Below are 11209 nucleotides of genomic sequence, written 5' to 3'. Positions count from 1 at the left end.
GGTAACGTATACGCACCCAACAAAATAAAAGAACAATGTAATTTCTTTGTTGAGCTACAACAGAAGTTGGACGATTTTATCACCATTCAAGACCAAAGAATCATAATTGGAGGGGACTTTAATGTTATAATGGACCAAAATCTTGACTGTGCTGGTGGCTCACCTAGGGAAAAAGAATCAGTGAAATTTCTTAAAGATATTTGTTTAAATTATGATTTAATCGATATATGGAGAACTCGAAAGCCAGATCGCACACTTTTCACTTGGAGGCAAAAGAAACCTCTAATTCAAAGGCGCCTAGATTTCTGGAATGCTTCAATTGCCTTCAATCCTTTGAAAACTGTAAATCTCCAGGCGAGGATGGTCTAACTGCAGAATTTTATAAAACTTTTTGGAATTCAGTAGGACATTTATTGGTCGATTCGCTCAATTATTCATATGACCACGGTGAACTCTCAAACACTCAAAAGCAAGCTATTATTAAGTTGATTGAAAAAAAAGGGAAAGACAAGAGATACATCTGCAATTGGAGGCTAATTTCATTGATCAATGTTTATGCTAAAATCGGCTCAAAGGTGATTGCGACAAGACTTCAAAAGGTGATACCAGAAATTAGACATTTTAATCAAAACGCTTATGTGAAAGGCAGAACGATCTTTGATGCAGTGAGAACCATCGACGATATTATGGAATTTACAGAAAGATATCAAATGAATGGATTGTTAGTACCTATAGATTTCCAGAAAGCTTTTGATTCGATTAATCATGACTTTATGTTCAAGGCACTCTCTGTTTTTAACTTTGGCCCATCTTTAATTAGATGGATACAAATTTTCTACAAAAATATTTCCAGCACTGTTATGAATAACGGTTACACGACACCCCCTTTTAAGATATCCAGAGGTGTCAGGCAAGGAGACCCATTATCCCCTTATTTACTTATAATTTGTTTGGAAATCCTCGCTATCAATATACGTCTTAATAAAGATATTCATGGAATTATGGTTGGAAATGAAGAGATAAAACTTGAAATGTTTGCTGACGATATCACTGCATTCCTCAGAGATCACGCCAGAGATCACCTTATTAAACACGTTTGATAGCTTCTCGTTGCACTCCGGACTAAAAATCAACTTTGAAAAGACTGAGGTATTGTTTTTGGGAAACGATCAAAAATCAACAACGGAGACTGTCATATCCCTGGCTAAAAATAGAAACATCACAGCTAAAAACGCTATCAAGATTTTAGGAGTACACTTTACATGTGATCAGACTCTGTGGAGAAAGTTAAATTTTTGATGAGACTCTGAAGACTATAAAGGAAAGGTTGAACTGCTGGAATTGGAGAAACTTAACGGTCCTTGGGCGTATTCAGACAATAAAATCTCTTGTTATTCCGGTTTTTATGTATAGGGCTGGTTTAGTTTGTTCGCATAAGGAGATTGTTAAGGAAGTTAATAAAATCATTTTTAATTTTATTTGGAAAGGAAAAGATAAAGTGAAACGCTCAGCGTTAATAAGTGATGTTGAAAATGGAGGTCTAAGAGCACCACATTTGGAGTCAATTATTAAAGCACAGCGAATTATGTGTTTTAAAAAAATCGCCAATTTTCAGCAAAACAGTTGGAAAATAATTCTTTCGTATTATCTAAGACAGGTCGGGGGTAGACTACTTTTAAGCTGTAATTTCAGCGTTAAGAAACTTCCAGTCACCTTACCCAAATTTTATGTAGAATGTTTACAAACCTTCTCTGAACACTCTGTGTCTGTAAGGGAACAGATCCTTAATTTAAGTAACTCTTCCAGATCTAGCACAGTTATATGGAACAACAGACACATTCTGATCGACGGAAAATCGGTATTCTATCAAAGCCTTTTTGACAAAGGAATAATCACCCTAGAAAATCTTGTGACCGACACAAATGTTTTACTAATTAAGCCGAATCCAAATGGGTTACCTTTCACACCCCTGGAATGGTTTCACTTAATTCAAATTTTTGAGGCCCTACCAACTCAATGGTGAAAATCCTTGACATCTTGGGGACCCAAAAGTGGTAAAACTTTTTTTTTTTGTATGATCAAATTAAACTCTATCTTAAAAATCAGGCCGTACAGATCGAGAGCGTCCTTTCCAAGAATGTTTATTCTGAAATTAGAGCAGGTTATGAAACCAGACCAACTGCACAAGCGAGATTTGAAGAACAGTTTCCTGATATATGCCTTGATTGGCACGATATTTATAAATTACCTAATGTTCTCATAGACACCAAATCCAGAGACTTCCAGTATAGAATTTTAAACAGGTACTTGATAACAAATTCTTTTCTTCATAAAATTGGTCTGGCAAATTCACCATTATGTACATTTTGTAAACAAGAGAGCGAATCCCTTGAGCATTTGTTAATTATATGTTCCTGTACTAAGAGCTTCTGGTCGGACTTTATTACTTGGAGTAATCAATTAAACATATCCTTAAGAGACCTTTCAAAAGGTGCATTTCAAAGTGCACAAGCCAGATGAGTATAAGATCTGACTCTAGCAATGGTCATAATTGCATGTTTGAAATTAATTGTGGTGCAAATACAGATCCACCCAGTGCTAAGGATAAAACTGATGACCTAGTCATGAGGCTTATACAGCCATATCTAAATGTAGGACGATGTCTATACATTGATAATTACTATACATCACTGACTGTAACATAAAAAGTTGTTCAAGAGCACTTTTCTAGGGAAGCCCACTTTTTCTTTTGCTTCAGATAAACAACAGAAGGTCAAAAACACATTAAGTCTTTAAGTGACCGTACCAAACAAATGATCATCCGTCCGCACCACAGGGAACCAATGTTTATTCTCACACTTTCTAGCTAGTTTGGGAGCCCAGGAGATTGCACATAATTGAACATCAATGTTGTGATCAATTGACAGCTGTGAAAACAGGGTATCCGCTGACCAGTATCACATGGCCGTGCCGTGGGTTCAAGTGTCAACCCATTGGGGTCGAGTATTTTTTGAAGTTTTCTGCTGACAAATTACCAGTTTTTTAATGATCGCAGGCTCAATTTTATTTTTTCCAATGATTCATATCAAATATCTTGTGTTTATGTCATTATGGCCCCGCACTATTAAGATTTTGATTTCAAACTGACCTCAGACGCGAAAATTCAGCCAGTTTTTTACAAATACAGGCGGGGAAGACCTTTTCTTACCATGGTCAAGCATTGGTCACGCTCTATGTCCAATTTTTATGCTCTGATTGGTCAAAACTTGACACGTGAGTTCATGTGGAAAATTTATGCAGCATCTTGAAAGTTGTTTACTTTGACGGCTGAAGTAATTGTCTTTTTCCACTGGATGTAGAAAATGAAATACAGCTGCTATCAAGAGTCTGTTATTCATGGCTGTTTTGTTTATTGGGTTTTTTGGTTGAGAAATGCATCGCTTGTCAAAATTCGGTAATCCGATTTCCGACAGCATCGTTTTCATTTTTCACCTTGCTTAATGCGTAAGAGGGTTTAAAAGTCTCAAGCAACCAGTGCTCACAATTAACTTTTGGGTCCGGTTTTCCATAGGACCAGTAGGATTAAGACTTACTGGTCCCTCAGCAAAACTACTGATCACTCTTATCATTTATAAATTTATTTTGGATGCATGCTATTTGTGTTTGCAAGTTAATGCGTGAAACTGCAATCAAATAAACGCAACCATAGTATTTATTTATCCATACTTGGCTACCAAAACAAGTGTCTTAAAGTTTGTCCTTCACTGGCCTTATGTGCTTTCAGGTTGTGTTATTGGAATTTATTCGTTCCGATCCTCAGAGAGTTTTTTTTAACTTGACAACACAAAGCATAATTTAATTTTATTTCTCACTTTGAAACCGATTTTGGGGAAGATTTTACTAGATATCGACGCCAAACCTTGACATACAGGATTTTGTTTACATTTCAGTGATCTGCAAAGCTGCAAGTGTCTGATCGAGCGTGGGTTTAAAATATCAGCTTGAATGCGACAACGTTCAGCAACTTCAAACACATTGTGGGCATGCATTATTTTGGGGGGGCAAATCACTGTACAAAGATATTTTGTTTTTGTGTCCACAGTGGGGCTCTGGACCTTATATACCCAGGAACTTACTTATATGAACACATTTTGTGAATCCGTCTTGAAAAAAAGCAGAACCTACACATGCACATTGTTGCAATCATTACAAATCGGTACATGCAAGGATAACGCGTGCGTATAGTCACATGTTACAAGACAATAAATTATCCATTTTTCTGTTCATAACATGGCACCCAACGCGGGGCAGCGGTTTACATTCTTTCGAGTCGTTTTCATTTGTCAACATTGCATTGAGTCGTTTCATTAGTTAGCATGGGAGAAGAAAAGGAAAAGTTGGATCGCCTACAGGCAAAATGTGGATGGAGGACATCGAACAGTCATAACAAAAAACATAAACGAAGCGAGAACTATTCTCGAACACACCGATTTAGAAGATATCATGAGGAGCCCTTTGAACGTTGTTGAACAAATATTGGATGAAAAGCTAATTTTACGTGCACGATTTGGGTTTTGGGAATTTCACCATCTTGTGCCTTTGCCTGCCGCTAACATCAATGCCTGGACTTCAGGTAGGCCAGTATTATCTTATTTTGTTGTTGTGCCATCGTTCATTTTGACCTTTGCTGCCCAAGCCCTGTCTGTGGCTTCACTGGCTTCAAGCACAGCGACCTTGTTGTTTGGATCGCACTGTGACGTAGCAGTATCAACAATGTTCAGCCATCAGCGCCGCACCGCACTTGTTTAATATTTTTCTTAATGACTAAGAAATTGAACACAATTCTGATCCTATTTTATTTAAATATGCAGATGATTCTACATTAGTCGCACCTATCTGATACAATAATGACACATCAGCCAGACTAATAACTCAACTTTTAACATGGTCCAAAGATGGCAGCATTTCTTGTAATCCAAGTAAACATAAGAATTTTTTTTAGAAAGAAAAACAAATTGTGATATGCACCCATTAGTGGTATCGCCCAAAGTAAGGATCTCCCCCTATTAGGAGTAACTTTTCAGGGTGATCAAATTACATCAAAGTTTAGCAGTTATGCGAAAATCAAATTAACTATAGCAAACAAATGCTTGTACATATTGAGGACATTGTGCAAAGAACAGTATAACCAGGATGAAATCAATCACATTTTCAAGGCCATCATTTTGCCTACTGTATTGTACTGTTCAAGTGTATATAGCGCCAGACTCAGATCTTGGTTTAGTTCAGTGTTTTCTGAAGAGTTATGATAAGCAGCATTTCATGTCATATCCAGTAGGCATTTTTAGTCTACTTGAAAGCCGAGATTCCTCTATTTTACCGAAATCAATTAGTATAGATGGCCACCCCTAAGTTGGATAATACCAGAGAGAAGATAAATGAAATACAAATTAAGTAAGGTAGGGTTCCTTTTGCCAAAAATAAACACAGAGTGCATCACGACAACTTTTGTAATTAAGCTAATTTTTAAGCACAAGGTTTTATAATGATAGTTGACTTCATTGTAACTAAGGATATGTATTTGATCCTTCGAAATAAATATTGTTATTATTATTATTATTACTTTTATCATCATCAGTTCCATGATTCACTGTTTGCAGTAATTTTTGGCTAGAATTAAAGATGATTCCCCTCTGAACATTTTTTGTCCCAAGTGTTTTGCCTTTTACTTTGTAGTTTTCTAGATATAACAAACTTTTTCAGGAAGGGTAGAAAATGAGTCTGTAGCTACTGCAGATCTAATTAGCTCCTGGGAATAAGGGGTCACCTTTCCTTAGTCTCCTGTGGGGCTTATGAGTTACACACTCTATGTGTTTCTTTCCCAGTCTGATCGGACACAACATTTAATTCTTCATGGCTTTCCTATGTTAATGGAAACGGTCAGACAGTTGGTGAGTGGTGCTGGAAGGGCAAACATTGTTTTCCTGCTACTCCAGCTTCTCTGATACTGATTCAAATGACACAATTCTGGGAAATCCCAGGTATTATACAGAATGCAAAGAAAGAAAAACAGAAGCAAGCAACAAATCATGTTCTCAACAATAACCAGTGTAAGTTGATGATATTTGCTGCACTAAGTATCAGTTGTAAGGCAAGCTCAAGTGTAAACAATGTGAGCTTCAACTATAATGATGCTTCTCTTGTTGCTGAAATATACTGGTTGGTAAAGATTGCAAGCTGTAAGTCTAGTATGCACTCTGCAGATCATATAGGAGATACATTTCAGAATATTTTCCCAGACAGCAAAATTACAGCCAAGTTCAGCTTGAGCAACAAGTGAAGTCCACAAACAACAATTTCAGTTTCCAAGCAACCCTATGCAACCAGGGCCAATCTATTTCAAGACCCCTCAAGAATGTGGAATTTTTGGAGTATCGTGCGAGGGTGTACCCTGTCAAATAGCCTATTTACTTGACGAAGCTGCTACAGTTGGTAAGTGGGCCAATGCTACAACAAGTTACATCCACCACTTCTTTTCGTGTCATGTTCTCAGGGAAACAGATGTTCATTTACATGCTGACAATTGTGCAGGACAAAGTAGTATTGAGCATGGAGGATTGTACCTGAACTTCTTCACAACATAAATTATTCCTTTCTTACTGCTGGACATAATAAATTTGGCCCAAATTGTTGTTTCAGGACGCTGAAAAAGTCATACAAAGTCAGTTTCATTTCTTCAATTTAAGAACTTGCTCAAACGGTGGACACTTCAAGCAACACAGGAGCCCGCAAAGTTCAACTGGTAGCCACTCAAGACGGCCTTGTCATAGTGGCTGCAAATGACTGGAGCACTTTTCTGGGACAACATTTCAAAAAAATCCCCAACATTAAAAAATTTCATCACATTAGATTTTCAAAGAATGAACAAGGCATTGTCAATTGCCGAGAGTATTTGTCATCTCCGGTACAAGCTATTTTTTTCCTAAGGAATGGGATTACCATCCCTCCAGTTTCAGGTCTACTTCAAAAGATCAACCCAGAAGGTTTAAGAGAGGAATGCTGAAATTACTTGTATCGAGAACAAAGACAGTTTTGAAGGCCTGGAATGACTTAACTACACCAGTTCTATAAGCAGTGAACTTTATCAACTGTATGATATCTCTGTAGAGGCGACGTTTCAAAATTCAATCCTTCACTGTAAGAGCATTAGAATTTTTTTTAATCATAGTGTGTATACACCAGTCGTACTTATTTATGAAACATTAAAGTTCTACTGAATATTTTTTTGGATATTTTCTGTTGTTTCTTTTAGCAGTTGCATGCAGCTAACTAAACTAGCGCGGTGTATGAAACTGAGTGACACAAGGTGTAGTCAATCAAACTTTAACTTTTAGTCTTTGATGAGTATACTCCATATCTTTCATGCTACAGATAATGGCTTCACATTCAGCTAATAAATCAGGGATTACAGATAAGTGTATCTGATACTTTTAGGATTAAAGGAAAATTTATAGGCATCATTCAGTGTGGTGAGTTGAAGAAATGATGCACAATTAGGAGATCTTGTAACCCTCGTAGTGTGAGATATTTCAGGTAGTAGGGAAATACCAACAAGCCCTTTATAGATCTTGTAAAACATACATGTAAATACTTGGTTGATCAATTTTTGGTAACCCTGACAAATCCAACGGTAAAATGTTTGAGGTTCCTGATTCAAAGCACTGTCCGGTGAAAACCCTTGAAAGCTTCCGGGTCGCTCATATGCCAACAATCTTAAAGACTACAAAGGAAAGAAATCTGTAGACTTGTCTTTTGTGGCCACTCAAAAGAGGAATTATCCTGAGTTGGAAACAGCAAAATGTGAGAGTGCTGGGAAGCGAGCCCACTCGAAAACCTGTGGTTGCATGTCAGATGAAATTCTGGGTAGGGCCAAAAGCAGCCACTTTTCAGCCCTGAAGCAAAGTGGGAATGACCCAGAGGAATATGCCAGTCGTATGCGTATTCTGGGGAAATATCATTCCCCTGACATTCACGAGTGGACTGGAGATGATGGTAAAACCTACAGATGCCTTGGCACCCCATCCATGTTTGTTCCAGTGGCAACTGTGATGGGAAGGAGAGGCAGATAGATAGTGTACACAGTGAAGATAGCGAAACAGGTAGCAGGGTGTCAGGAAGGCAGGTAGTTCAGGATAAGACCATGGAGGACAGTGACGATAGTGATAGTGGAGATAGCGCAGGAAGTGAAGATAGTGAAGACGGTGATGAAGATTACAATACCAACTTTACTTGTGAGGGTAGACCACACAAGGTCAGGGGAAGGGCATTAACATGTGACCTCCACAGCCTTCTCTATGAGACTGAATGCAATCGGATTGCAGAGGAGGCAAATGAGGTCATAGATCTAGTGATGGGCAAGGGTCATTCTAATTTACCAGAAAGTAAATTTAGTGTCCTCACGAAGTTCACACCTAAGGACACCAATCTCCACCAGATGCACTATGAGGTGTCAACTAATGTGGGTCTTTGTCAAAGGAACATGACGTACCTCATCAAGCGCAAAGGCTCTACGTATCACTGGGTTCTTGAACTTTTTGCACAAATGGGCTTGCCCCAAATTGATGGCATAGAGGAAATTATTTCCAAAGAAAACTCGGAGAGAATGAAAAGACTTAATTACCACAAAACAGATCACACAAAGAGGAAATGAGTGGCATTCAAGCAAAGGCATCAACAAGAACAGAAAAAAGGTACTAGATTAAAATAATAATAATTGTAACAGGCATACTCTTGTGGCATTCAAATTAGCTTTATTTCACCAGACTCTAGCTAAACCAGATGTATTTCTCATTTACTTTTTGTATTTGCCTGAAGACAGACTTTTTTTTGTATAACTTGCACTTTCTTTAAAAAACAGAAAATAGTAATAATAATAATAATAATAATAATAATAATAAAGATAATAAGGGTCATTCTAATTTACCAGTAAGTAAATTTAGTTCTTGGAGATTGCTAAAGACAAAAAGTGGCAAGGAAAGTTATTCCGTATCAGATGGGAAGATCAGAGCCTAAGCATAACCAGCTGCTTTGCATGGTTAAAATGTTGGGCTACATGCCCTACATATACCATCGCGGGCATGTATGAATTGTATGAGCAGTTGTTACCTACGAAGCTCTACACAAAGGAGAAGACGCAAACTTCCACCGACGGCGAAGTTCTATGCAGGTTATGTGGGAAGGTAGCTGAGAGCGTCGCACATGTATTAGCTGGATGTTCCTCCCTGGCACAAACCAAGTACCTATACAGGCATAATGCAGCTTTGAAGATTCTGTTTTTTGAGCTCCTGCGAGAGCATGGGTTAATAGAAGAGGTTCCACCATGGTACTCACCGGTGATGCCAAAACCAGCCTACCAGAACACCACGAGTGAGGCGTTTTGGGATATTCCCATCTATGCAGAGCACAACAAAGTTAGAGCAAATCGGATCGACGCGTGACTTGTCAGCCATGAGAGGAAAGAAGTCTGCACAATTGAAAAGAGCTGCCCATGAATTGAGAGTAGAGCTAAGAAAGATCAGGAAAAGACACTCAAGTATGGGCCCATGATGTGGGAGCTGAAGCAGAGATACAATGGTTACAGGGTTGAACAGTACAACATAATAATTGACGTACTGGGTGGTTACTCTAAACACCTGGAGAAGTCGGTGAGGAAGCTAATTGGAGCGAGAGCACGGAGCGTACTTGAGCGGATGCAGAAGTTGGTCATCTCAAACACTTTAAGCATTGCCAGAACATTTAAGATAAATACTTAGTTAAGGCGCTAAGGACTTCAGTTTTTAGGTTTTTGTTTTTTCTCTAGAAATCTAGAAACACAAGCTTGCTGACGTTTTTACTTAGATTTTTTAGAACATTAGAGTTTTATATTATTATAAATAAGCTTTTAGTAGAGATAGCGAAGTTTTTACAGAGTATCAGAATTTGATAATATTCTTAATTGGCTTTTTAAGTAGAGAGATTCATACCACTATGTATTTTAGGATCATATTAGGTTTCGTATCGACTTTTTTTTACTTCTAAGTATAGCTTCTCAAGTGGTGTAGGTTACGCTATGCGCCCTATACTACTCATAATGTGGACAGCATTCCAAAGTTTCACACTGCGACATAATAATAATAATAATAATAAGCAACAGAGGGAGGACATAAGCTTCAAAGCCAGTCTCTGGTTAAGCACTCAAAGTGGCAGCTTTCAGTTTACTTCTATAGCTGAAAATTCACCTAATTGACCTGGTTGGTAAAACCAATTGTGTGTTTCACTCTCACAGATGACAATATTTCTTTAGAAACTCTCTCTTCGCTATTGTGAAATAAGCATATGATACCTCCTGAGAATGGTAAATATAGGGTCACTGTCACAGTTCAAGTTCTTTGATTAAAATTTTGTGTTTTTCAAAGATTTTAATTCCACAAGTACTCATCTATTTTATCAGGCGCCAATTTACTAAGAGACAGAGGATAATTCACACATATGGCATTGATGATGAAGAAGTTGACTTGGATGAACATACAGCTTTGGCTGCTGTTAGTTAAAGACGTAGTGCAACAAGACAGGAATCTGCAACCAGAGAGGCATCAAGACAGTAGACACAAACAAAAACCTGTGTTTGTGGTGGCAAAGACCATACGCGTCGCTCCAGTTCATTATGCCCATTGAATAAGAGACATGTGTAAGAGAGTTTTGTGGAAGACAGAATGGATGAAAGTGGCTACTTACAAATGGAAGTTGGAAATGGTCTAATGGGCTAGGACGAAGAGCAAGATAAAAATAAGGCAATGTAAAAGTTTCTATACTTAGGTATAGTCAAAACAATGCTACTAGAACTGTCTGCCGTTATTAAGGCGGAAAGATTGGACAAAACTTGATATTAAACATAATTTGCAGTATCAGTGTAAAAGAAAGTGGCAGAAGGGCCATGTTTCAAGTTTTCTGCCTCGGGTTACTACTTCAAAAATAATTTTAGCTAGCCAAATAGGAGAAATATCTTCTCCGTCTTTTTTATTATCCCTCTTTGTTGACATGTCATAGATTAATAATTGTAATTGTAGGTATTATTGCAATTCAAGTTCTGAACCAGTTTGTGAATTCTCTATTCCAAATAATATTTTGATTCTTTCTTTCTTTCTTACATACCTGTAAGGAAATTTACATA

General features: G+C 37.7%; 2 pseudogenes; both read left to right on the top strand.

Moving 5' to 3' along the window:
- Window positions 1-6016: 6016 nt before the first annotated feature.
- Window positions 6017-8129, top strand: LOC140926071 (uncharacterized; annotated as a pseudogene).
- Window positions 8130-9137: 1008 nt separating this feature from the next.
- LOC140936236 (uncharacterized) lies at window positions 9138-9949 on the top strand (annotated as a pseudogene).
- The last annotated feature ends 1260 nt before the right edge of the window (window positions 9950-11209 follow it).

This window comes from Porites lutea, chromosome 1 (assembly GCF_958299795.1).
Source record: "Porites lutea chromosome 1, jaPorLute2.1, whole genome shotgun sequence".
NCBI lineage: Eukaryota > Metazoa > Cnidaria > Anthozoa > Scleractinia > Poritidae > Porites > Porites lutea.
Note: the sequence above shows the minus strand (reverse complement) of the source record. Positions and strands in the feature narration are given on the sequence as shown.